This window comes from Balaenoptera physalus (genome assembly GCF_965194825.1).
Source record: "Balaenoptera physalus genome assembly, chromosome: 4".
In the NCBI taxonomy this organism is placed as follows: Eukaryota; Metazoa; Chordata; class Mammalia; order Artiodactyla; family Balaenopteridae; genus Balaenoptera; species Balaenoptera physalus.
The window spans coordinates 44,848,468-44,861,299 of NC_138891.1; the positions used below are offsets into that span (position 1 = coordinate 44,848,468).

At 36.6% G+C, this 12,832-nt stretch overlaps 1 long non-coding RNA gene across 4 annotated transcripts in view; it reads left to right on the forward strand.

The window, feature by feature from the left end:
• Window positions 1–12,832, forward strand: part of LOC309659150 — a 415,904-nt gene that overhangs the window by 44,839 nt on the left and 358,233 nt on the right. The window contains exon 1 of one of the 4 annotated variants that reach the window (XR_014262630.1): window positions 4,631–5,910. The exons of the other annotated variants lie outside the window; for them this stretch is intronic. This is a non-coding gene — a long non-coding RNA (uncharacterized lncRNA). Of the gene's footprint in view, window positions 1–4,630; window positions 5,911–12,832 lie in introns of those variants that run through there. 4 annotated transcript variants of the gene reach the window in all.

The window sequence follows — 12,832 nt, forward strand, 5'->3', positions numbered from 1 at the left end:
GAAAAACAATCCCATTTACAATTGCATCAGAAAGAATAAAGTACCTAGTAACAAATTTAACAAAGGAGGTTAAAGACCTGTATACTGAAAACTACAAAATATTAAGGAAAGAACTTGAAGATGACACAAGTAAATGAGAAAATATACTGTGCTTATGGATTGGAAGAATTAATATAGTTAAAGTGTCTTTGCTATCCAAAGCAATCTACAAATTCAATGCAGTCCTTATCATAATTCCAATGGCATTTTTCACAGAAATAGAACAATCTTAAAATGTGTATGAAACCACAACAGACTCTGAATAGCCAAAGCAATCCTGAGAAAGAACAACAAAGCTGGAGTCATCACATTCCACGATTTCAGACTCTACTACAGTAATTAAAACAGTATGGTACTGGCATAAAAAGAAACATATTGCTCAATGGAACAGAATAGAGAGCCCAGAAATAAGCCCATGCATGTATGGTCAATTAATTTACAACAAAGGAGTCAAGAATGTACAATGGAGAAAAGACCATCTCTTCAATAAATGGTGTTGGGAAAACTGGAGAGCCACAAGCAAAAGAATGAAACTGGACTTCATTCCTACATCATACACAAAAAGTAACTAAAAATAGATCAAAGATTTGAATGAAAGACCTGAAACCATTAAACTTCTAGAAGAAAACCTAGGTGGTGGGCTCCTTAACATAGGTCTTGGCAATTTTTTGAATCTAAAACTAAAAGCAACCAAAGCAGAAATAAACAAATGGGACTACATCAAACTAAAGAGCATCTACACAACAAAGGAAACCATCAACAAAGTAAAAAGGCAACCAACTGAGTAGGAGACAAAACTTGCAAATCATATATCCTATAAGGGGTTAATATCCAAAATATAAAAGAACTCAAGCAACTCAACAGCAAAAAACAAAACAAAAGCAAAAACAAAAAAAAAAGAAAACAAAAAAGGAGGTATTTTTCCAAAGAAGATATACAAATGGCCAATGCATACATGAAAACATGCTCAACATCAGTAATTATCAGCAAAATGCAAGTAAAAAAATTAATGAGGTATTACCTCACACCTGTCAAAATATTTATCAAAAAAGCAAAAAAAATAAGTGTTGGTGAGGAGGTGGAGAAAATAGAACTCTTGTGCACTGTTGGTGGGAATGTAATTTGGTACAGCCACTATGGAAAACAGTATGGAGATTCCTCAAAAATTTAAAAATAAGAGATTGGATCAAGATGATGGAGTAGGAGGATGTGGAGCTTACCTCCCCCCACAAACACAAACCCATCAAAAATACATCTACTTTGGAACAATTTTTATGGAAAACTAACTGGCAGAAGAACTCCTATACAACTAAAGCTGCAAGAAAGATTTCCATGTAACCTGATAGGACTGAAAAAAGGCATAGGGTCAGGGCCTCCACCACTGGGAAGGATTTGAAAAGAAGAGAAGGTCTACATGGAAGACCAGACCCTTTCCCCGGGGAGTGAACCTGTCAAGTCACAGACTGGGCATCCCAGTCCTGGGGTCCAGTGGGGAGAAGACAAGCCTCCTTGGCTGCTGGGAGAACTGCTAGGACAGATAGAGGGCAGAGAACCCTAGACTCTACTCTTGAAGAGTGTGCAGGTACCATCTTGCCAACAAACAGGGCAGAGAGAGATCTGAGATGTCACCTCACTGTACTCCCCAGTCCCAGCAGGGTGAACATACAACCCCAGCCCCTGGCCCTGCTCATTCCACACCACAGATTTGTGCAGGACCTAGGCCAGCTGAGCCCTGGGAAAAGACTCCGTCTAGCTACGCAGAGACAGCCTGGGGTGTGGTCAAGATGAGGCAGTGGCAACCATTGCTTACTTGGGATGCACCTTGGGAAACACCGTGACGTGATGGCCATGGTCCATCTCCCAGCCAAGTAACCCCTCCAGTCCCCCCTACTCCATGCCACAGGTTGACAATGGATCTGGAGCAAACAGGTCCTGGAAGAAGACTGCCATAGAAGCAGCCCAGATCTCTGGCTGTAGTGCATTTTCCTCAGTTCCTGCAGCCACAATGCCCTGACCCACAGCCACAGCCTAGCCAACATTCTGGCACTGCCTACTCCATGCCACAGTCTAACAGTAGATCTTGGATGACCACAACAGGGGCAGAGACACAACCTTGAGCTGTGTCTGAGTGGCACAGCCACGGATGCCTACACAGTCAGCACCTCAGACCTCTATAAGCACACAGGCCTCTCTTGCTTCAACACTCCCCTTGTTTGGAGCAGGGCAGCAACCAAGGGGAATGGGGCCTAATCAAGCCCAACTCTCAGGACTTCTACTTCAACAACTGGAGAGCACCCTCCGCCTCTGATAGGGCGGTGACAGCCATGAAGCAGAGAGGAAGTCCCGCCTCACATCCTACACAGGCTTTAGATACTCCAACAACAACCACATGCCTTATCAAAGAAATAGCAGCCAGCACACCCTGAGGAAGGATGTGGTTGGCATCCATATCAAAACCAGCCCTCTCACCAAAGACATTGGATACACACAATCTACACAGGGACACTCCCACATAAAAGCACTCCTTCAAGACCACAATAGATAACTGTTTCTCCTAAATTCATAGAGACAGAGAAAGCAAGATGAAAAGGCAGAGGAACTACTCTCAATTAAAAGAGAAAGAGAAATCCCCTGAAATAATAAATAATAAGAATAAATAATGAAACAGACATCACCAACCTATCAGACCCCATATTCAAAAAGGTAGTAACAAAAATGTTAACTGAATTAAGAAAGATTATCAATATAAATGCAGATCACTGTAACAAGGAACTAGAAACTATAAAGATGAACCAATCAAAAAGATAATTGATTTTCTGAGAGAAAAAGCAATCTAGAAGCATTAATAACTGACTAAATGGCATGAATAAGTGATCTGGAAGATAGAATATTGGAAATCACCTAATCAGAATAGCAGACAGAAAACAAATGAAAAAATAAATAAATAAAAACAATATAATATAAAACATGTCAACCTATATGTAATTGGTATTCCAGAAGGAGAAGAGAGAGGGATGATCAAAAATGTATTTGAGGAAATTATGGCTGAAAACTTCCCAAACCTAAAGAAGGAAACAGATATTCAGGTACAGGAAGCACAGAGGGTACCCCCAAAAATGACAGTAAACAGAACCACACCAAGATATATTATAATTAAAATGGCAAAAGTTAAAGAGAAAGAGAAAATTCTAAAGACAGTAAGAGAAAAACAAAGAGTCATTTACAAGGAAAACCCCATAAGTCTATTAGCTGATCTCTCTGCAGAAACTTTGCCGGCCAGAAGGCAGTGACATGATATATTCAAAGTCCTGAAAGGGAAAAAACTGCAATCTAAGATACTCTACCCAGAAAGAATAGAAGGAGAAATAAAGAATTTCTCAGACAAGCAAAAACTAAAAGAATACAGCAATACTAAACCTATCCTAAAAGAGATGTTGAAAGGTCTTCTCTAAATGGAAAAGAAGGAAGAATCTATAGGAAAGGGAAAATCCCAATAGGAGAGACAAATATAAAGTGAGAATTAAAGGTCACTTAAGCCAGTAGATAGATTAAAAACAAAACAAACCAAAATTGTAAAAGCGATTATAACTACAATAAACAGTAAAAGAATAAGTATAAAGATGTAAAATAAGACATAAAAATCACAAAATGTGGGGGAGGGGAGTAAAAAATGTAGATCTTTTAAAATGGGTTTGAACTTGAATGACTGTCAGTTTAAAGGAAGTAGATATAGTTATGAGCCAGCAAACATGAATCCCATGGTAACCACCAACCCAAACCATACAATAAATTCACAAAAACCAAAAAGAAAGGAATTCAAGCATACTACAAAATAAAAATCATCAAACCACAAAAGGGAAAATAAAAAGAAGAAGGAATGAACAAAGAAGAACTACAAAAATAACCAGAAAACAAGGAATAAAGGGACAATAAGTACATATGTATCAATAATTACTTCAAATGTAAATGGACTAAATGCTTCAATCAAAAGACATAGAGTGGGGAGTTCCCTGGTGGTCCACTGGTTAGGACTTGGCACTTTCATTGTCATGGCCTGGGTTTAATCCCTTGTTGGGAACTAAGATCTCTCAAGCCACACAGCACGGCCAAAAAAAAAAAAAAAGATATAGGGTGGCTGATTGGATAAAAAAATAAGACCCATATGTGCTGCCTACAAGAGACTCACTTCAGGGCAAAAGACACACATGGACTGAAAGTGAGGGGATGGAAAAAGATATTTTATGCAAATGGAAATGACAAGAAAGCAGGGGTAGGGCTTCCCTGGTGGCGCAGTGGTTGAGAGTCCGCCTGCTAATGCAGGGAACACGGGTTCGAGCCCTGGTCTGGGAGGATCCCACATGCCGCGGAGCGGCTGGGCCCGTGAGCCACATCTACTGAGCCTGCGCGTCTGGAGCCTGTGCTCCACAACAAGAGAGGCCACGATGGTGAGAGGCCCGTGCACTGCGATGAGGAGTGGCCCCCACTTGCCACGGCTGGAGGAAGCCCTCGCACAGAAACGAAGACCCAACACAGCCATAAATAAATAAATAAATAAATAAGTAAAGGTGCTAATAATTAAAAAAAAAAAAAAAAAGAAAGCAGGGGTAGCAATATTTATATCAGACAAACTAGAATTTAAAACAAAGGCTGTGATGAAAGACAAAGAAGGGCGTTATATAATGATAAAGGGATCAATACAAGAAGAGGATATTACACTATTAACATATATGTACCCAATATATGAACACCTAAATAGATAATGCAAATATTAACAGGCATAAAGGGAGAAATTGACAATACTACAATAGTAGTAGGTGACTTTAACACCCCACTTACATCAATGGACAGATCATCCAGACAGAAAAGCAAGAAGGCAGCATAGGTCCTAAATGATACATAGACCAGTTGGACTTAATTGATATCTACAGGACACTACATCCCCAAAAAGCAGAATACACATTCTTTTCAAGCATACATGGAAAGTTCTCCAGGATAGACCACATGCTATGCCATAAAACAAACCTCAATCAAGAGGATAGAAATTATATCAAGTATCTTTTCCAACCACAATGTTATGAAACTAAAAATCAACTACAGAAAGAAAAATGAGAAAAGAGCAAACATGTGGAGACTAAACAACATGCTACTAAAAAACCAATGAATCAATGATGATATCAAAGAAGAATTCAGAAAAAACCTTAAGACAAATGAAAATGAGAACACAACTTTCCAAAATCTATGGGATGCAGCAAAAGCAGGTCTAAGAGGGAAGTTCTTAGTGTTACAGGCCTTCCTCAAGAAACAAGGAAAATCTCAAGTAAACAATCTAACCTACCACCAAAAAAAAAAAATCTGAAACAGAAAAACAAACAAAGCCCAGAGTCAGCAGAAGGAAGGAAATAATAAAAATCAGAGAGGAAATAAATAAAACAGAGATTTAAAAACAATAAAAAAAATCAATAAAACCAAGAGCTGGTTTTTTGAAAGAATAAACAAAATTGACAAAGCTCTATCTAGGTTCACCAAGAAGATAAGAGAGAGGACCCAAATAAACAAAATAAGAACTGAAAGAGGAGAAATAACAACCAATACCACCAATATGATAAAGGAGGGTGGAATGTGAATATCAATATTTTATGGAATGAAATAATTGAAATTCATGCAGGAGAGTGCATCCAAATGGATCACTAGAACAAGGGTTTGTCAGTGTTGGTATGAACATTGGTGTTAGTTTCCTAGGGCTGCCATAACAGACTACCACAAACTCTGTGGCTTAACTAAGAGACATTTATTTTCTCACGTTCTTAGAGCCCAGAAGTCCAAGATCAAGGTGTCAGCAGTCATGCTCCCTCTCAGGGAACAAGGAGAGAAGTATATATTTCATAAATCTTTCTTAGCTTCTGGCCATTGCTTGGCTTGTAGGAGCATAAATCCAGTCTTTACATGGTATTCTCCCCATGTGTTGTCTGTGTCCAAATTTCCCCTTTTTGTAAAGACACCAATAATATTGGATTAGGGGTCCTCTCTACTACAGTATGACCTCCTCTTAACTAATTACATCTGCAATGACCCTATTTCCAAATAAGGTCACATTTTGAGGCACTGGGGGTTAGGACTTCAGCATATAAATTTTTGGGTTACACAGTTCAGTCCATAACAGGAAGCAACAAGAACTATGATGCAGTAAAGAGAGGAGTGCCTTTCAGACTACTGAGACAAAATGAATACAGAAATAACATCTTAACTTGTTGCAGGGGGAGTGACTTTGTTTGTAACAATGCCAGTGAGAGGTGGCCAAACAATGGCTTAAAGTCATTGATTCATAAGGTTGGGTCATATATAATAATGTATTCAGATAGTGATAAGTTGAATGCTATACATTCTTATATTATTTTTAAACATCTATATATTTAACTTTGCTTTTTAAAATGTATCCCACGGTCTTGATTTAAGCAATGTTCACACATGTGTATTATTACATAAAATATGGCAAAGTTTTTGAGATAGAAACCTACTTAAGACCACTTGGTTATGGTGATTTTTGATATACTAATTTAAAATAAATTTTAATTCCTGAAGAAGGAATTTTATCTAATCATTGTCCTGGGACTAGACATAGAAAAGAGCAATTTGTTTTTTTTAAATAATCACATAAGATATGTTTTTGAACAAGTAAAATAAAAATGTGCAATAAATCATATTTTAGAAAGAATGAAGAGAAGAATATGGTTCATTTCAGAGAAACTGACCTTTGTTTTACCAGCAAAGGCAATGTCAGTTCAGATTAACGGTGGTATAAATCCAGTTATCCTAGTTATCCTACTGTTTTCCTTCTAAGTTGCATAACTGCATAACTGTACACACAACCTTTTTTGAAGGGATCTATTTTGGTCCCTATGTCTTGAACTACTAAAAACATTCACTTTTCTTTAAATAAGTAGTCAATTTTGAAACAAAAAGAGCAAAATCTCATACCATGAGAAAAGTTGCTAAAACTTCCAAAGTGATAATAAGTTTACCTAAAAGGGGGTGATTTCTATATATATATAGAAAGGCTGTACTCACTATTGGAACTGCTATTTGATGTTTTCAAATCTTTATTGTTATCCATTAATTTTGATATTAAGTGAATATATATTGAAGTATTTTACATTTGCAGTATATTTGGAGCACATAGGTTTCCTTGGAAAAGATAAATGAAAAAGTGTCATTTGAAACTTAACTGTGTAATCAATACATCACAAAAAGTTCAGAATTCCCGTGTTTGCAAATGAATAATTACTAAATTTGCTATTATCAGAACTTCCACTACAGGTATCTTAAAGTTAATGGTATAAAATTCTGTTGCTTTTTAAGTTAATATAACCTCAAACATAGAGAGAAAACTCAGTGAATGCTCATATCCCTTTTACTAAAATTCATCGACTGTTTACATTTATTCCATTTCCTTTATCATTCTCTCCTTTGAAATATTTACATAAAACACCTTCATCACATGAATATCAAGATTTATAGCAATAGATAGAAAGGGATAAGGAATCAAGAATAATTTCCAACCCCAGCCTGATTTCCTAGGAACTCTGTAGCATAAAACACATCTTAGAGCTCTTCCAGCTTCTAGAAAGTGAGTTAAGATTTCAGATTCCCTTGCCAGTAAGTCATTGATACCTGAGTGGGCATAAACTCTCAGGCACTCTCAGCTCTCTCCTGTCGAGGGAGAAATGGTTCCAGGAGTAAAGGACAAACCTATGTATACGATTGCAGGTGCCAACCATTAGGAAAAGCACAGAGAACTTGTAGGTGGTTTTCTAAAGGAGTTTGGAAAGGCAATGACAGTGTCTGCTGCATTGCCCCTATGAGACATAGAGAAGAAGAATAAATATAAACTGTGCCTCTATTATATTACTAAAAGTAACACCTCCCTGTAAATACTGGGAAAATAATTACGCTTTGAGATAGAAGATTTGTAGTTTAATTATTATTTTGAATTGGAGAGAAGGAGTTGAATGTGTTTTTTTGCATATTGTATGTATTTTACAACTTTTCACATTGTGTTATTCTATCATTCAAATGTATGTCACTTCTATTACACCTAGCTCCAAAGACTTTTTAACATAATTAAATAAAGAATTTTTTTTGCATAGTGTCACCCTAGAGCAACAAAGGTATAGAGCTGCCTTCCTCTTCTTATTTATTTGAGGAAATTATTTTGTTGTTTAGATACTAAGTCCTAAGTGAGTACCTAGAAAAACTATTTATTTGGAGTAATTGAGCGTATAACTTAGGTTATGGCTGTAAGCAGAGATTGGGTGATCTTCTCTATTATACATTTCTTTTAAACAATTTAACCAAATCTGTGGTTGGCATCTTTTTTTTGAAACTTCCACAAAATCAAAAGTAGGGACAGAGCAAAAAATGTTTTAAATTTCTTTTACATAAGAAGTTACTATTCATGTTTTCCATAGATATAATTTTGGAAAAATTCATTGTACCCCCTCTAAACTATGGATAGTAAGTGATTAGTAGTTTGAACATAAAGGAGTGTTACCAGGAAAACTTAAGGCCAAATATTCCATGGCCAGTCAGATGGAAGATCTGGAATTCTCCCTCTGGGGGTGTGTGTGTGTGTGTGTGTGTGTGTGTGTGTGTGTGTGTGTGTAACTAAAATAAAACCTTGAAAGGGCTAGAGCTTGTAACATTTAGAATAAAGATACAAACCAGTGGGTACAAACTGGATAACTGTAGGTGGAAGTACATCTCATAAGATGCTTCAGTAGCAATTGAGCTAAGACTTAATCTTAGTATTCGGTTCACCAGGTATGAATTAGGTTGGCACCCATAGCAGGTTCAAATATGTGTGGTCCATGAGATAGAACAGTCAATATGTCCCCATTGGCAACTCACGAGATTCATGCTCAGATAAGAACTAAGCCTAAAAATACTCAGCCTTTGAAATAATTCTAATGTATCAACAATAAATATATGATGCTTTTGGTGCATGGTGGTGATACAGTGTTTAAGTCACAATGGCCCTTGTATGAATTGTGTCAACACTGTCACCACGTTTTGGACATTTAAATTTTTGAAACTATTCTGGTAAAATAAATGAGAACAGAAGAACCAACAGATGAGCTAAACACTCATTTCCAATAAGGGCATTTGCCTTCCTGAGGAACCGGAAGTCTGTAATACAAAAGTAATCTAGACTTCTGAATGTAATTATATAATAATGAGCAATCAGTGATACGCACCATGAACAAAAACAAAGGTGAATAGGAGTAAAGTTACAAGGTTATTTTATATAGGGTGATCATAGACGTCCTCTCTATGGTGGTAGCATTTAAAAAGAGACCAAAATAAAGTGAAGAAGTGAGTATGTGACTATTTGGGGAAGAATGTTCCAGGTAGAGGAAACAGTAAGTGCAAAGATTATAAAACATCAGCATGCTTGTTCTATTTGAGGACCAGAAAGGTGACCAGCATGATCTGAGCAGAGAACAGAGCTAAAGGAATATACAAGCAATCATAGAGACAGAGAATTGGTTTATGTGAAATGTACAGGTAAGGATTTTCTATTTGAATCTGAGTGAGACAGAAACTGTTGGAGCAGAGATATGATGTGATATGTTTTAAAAGATGATACTGGCAGTGGTGTGGAGAGGGCTGATTTTATTAGAGTAGCTGATTGGTTTGTTGTAATGCCTTCAATATTCACAGGGTGTTGGCCTTGGGAAACTTCATAGAGCTTTTTAGAATTCAGCTACATCAATTGGAGAATTTGCCAAAATACTTATTTCATTGTCTTCCTTTCAGGTTAAATGAAAATGCATGTTAACATAACTTTGTAAATTGTAAAGCATCAAATCAATACTAATTGTAGAGAAATATATGGAATTCTTTATACAAACCACTGGTGAAATTCAACAGATAGACCTCTGTCACTGGGAAATCTATGAGGCTCAATATGTTTACTTGCAGCTAAACACTTAACATTTATTAATATTTTCTCTCCTGATATAACATCAAGACATATGGTACATATATTTAACAAAATGAGCCTTTTACTCGACTCTACTTTTGCTTGTTAGCAGTCTGCAGATTTGAGCACCTGAATGTTTGGAATGTCAAGGACACAATAAGTTTAATTCTAGGAAGGTTAACACATGAATCTACCAAGTTATTATTTTTAAAAATGATTTTCTTTTTTCAAAACTTTTCATAGTATCTCAGTTGGTTTTTGATTATGTTTTAAATGAAAAGTTAGGCTGTTTTTAACATTAATACTTCAAAATTATTGCCAATGACAATGACTGAAGAAATTCATAATTATTTGTCCATAAATATTAATTTCAACATATCACAAATAATAATTTAAACCCATAAGTGTACTTATAGGCATGTTATGAAAAGGAACAAAACAACTGTCATAGTGTTCAAAATGGTACCTGCCGCTTTGAAGAGTCCTTGATTGACCTCCACAGAGTAAGTGAGGGCCTGGCAAGGGGAGTATTGTTCAGTAAAATGAGTTATTTCATCTACAGAGACAGCATGCATTTGCCAAACAACGTAGGTGGGTCTTCACCACTTCCTTTCATTTTAGCAATCAATTTGAGAGCTATACTAAAAGTAGTATAAAGTTCATTGTCCTCTGGCACAAAATCAGAAAGCACATTTAAATTTGGCTGTGTTATAAAAAATCACGTAAACAGTAAATGCTTTTACATGAAAAGATGCCCAAAGTAGAATACCTTAAGTTTTATAGTGAATTAAAAAATAGTTTTTAAAAATTATTATTTTTTTAAATTTATTTATTTTATTTGTTTATTTTTGGCTGCGTTGGGTCTTCGTTGCTGTGCGTGGGCTTTTCTCTAGGTGAGTCGAGCGGGGGCTGCTCTTCGTTGTGGTGCATGGGCTTCTCACTGCGGTGGCTTCTCTTGTTGCAGAACACTGGCTCTAGGCGTGCGTGCTTCAGTAGTTGTGGCTCATGGGCTCTAGAGTGCAGGCTCAGTAGCTGTGGCACACAGGCTTTAGTTGCTCTGCGGCATGTGGAATCTTCCCGGACCAGGGCTCGAACCCGTGTCCCCTGCAGTGGAAGGCGGATTCTTAACCACTGTGCCACCAGGGAAGCCCCGAAAATTATTTTTAAATAGAAACCTTCCAATTAATTTGCAGGAAAGGGCATAATTTAAAAGATTCTGCATGAATTATTCACATTTGCTTTTTTTTTTACACTTCAAAAATTGACATAGTTTTGCTGCTTTTTTTTTTTGCAAAACTTGTATAAAATAATCATTAACATTTTTCCAATGCATATTTTTGAGAATCACTCTGCTAAATTGTTAAACACATTATCTCAAGTAATTCCCCAAAATAGTCTTTTGACTTTGGCCCTAGTGTTTGTTGTACTGTAATACAGATGAGAAACTGATGCACTGAGTTGAATTATTTGCCCAAGATCTCACACACAGTAAATCGTGGAGCCAAGATTCAAACCTAAGAAATCTGCAAGCTGACTATATATGATTATACATTGACTATATTGCTTATGGAGAATCATAAGAGAATGTGAAGTAAAGGCATCTTTATCAAACTTTTCTAATAATTAGATTTTTTATTGTCAAAGTGGTACGTTTGTTAAAAAGATATAACTTTTCACTTATAAAATTGGCATGATTTTTTTCTTCTGAACCCCAGATAGGACTGGATTATCATATAATACAATATCTCTGAAAGGAATTTTGGCACATGAATTAAAAGCTTTATAAGAGGCATAATTTTCGACTCAGAAATTCATCATTTGGAAAAGTAATTATAGATTATCCATGATCAGGGAAGCTGGGCATAGAAAGTCATGAATGTAGATTGCCTGAGGTAAAAGGCACTGATTTCCATGTTGATTGTGTGAAGAGTCCAGGGACACAAACCTGGGGTTAGTAGGATACAAAGTGATACTTCACTCTGCCCCCACAAACACAATTGTGTTGGTACACAATTCTTAATTGAAACATTGTATAAAGTGCTCAAGGGGAATTTGTTTTAGGGTAAAGACATAACCACATAGACACTTAGTCTCCACGGAAGACTTTATGTGACCAGACTCCTACATCCAGCTTTTGTTCCCATTGTTTGAAACCAATCAGTGTAATTTTAATATATGACTTAATTAAGTTGCTATCCCTTTTAGCAAATAAGACATAGAATTTCATTTATGACTAAGTTTCCCACCAATAATCCACCTATTGAGCCAAAATATTGCAGTTCATAAACAGGAGAGGTCTCTCTGGTCTTTGGCTAACCTAGATACCATAATAAAATTGACCTTCCATAAATCTTTGCGGCTCTGGAGCTTCTTTTCCACTTTGGGGCATATAATTCAGAGTCTTGGTGTCCTAGGATACCATGTTACCCCTGCATGTTCTGCAACATCTGCAAGTGCTATAAGGAATCAGAAGTGTGATTATTACATCTACCATTATTCTAATCTGGAGAGGATTTTTACCTTCTCTTATCTCAGAGGAGGCCCAGCCTTATCTCTAAGCATAATATTCCTCATAATGTTTCATTAATCCAGCTCAGCATGCAGCCTCCCTGGCCATGTGAATTTGTTCTTCCTTCTCTCTGATTTTTTCATATATACAAATAGGTTAAATATAAATAGATTAATTCCTCACTTCTCTCAAGTCTTTACTTAAATGTCACCTTCCCAGTAAAGCATTTGTGGTGATGCCATTAGTGTCCATAAGTATCTAAGTTTCCACCTTTTCTTACCTCTATGACATGATTACCTATAGAC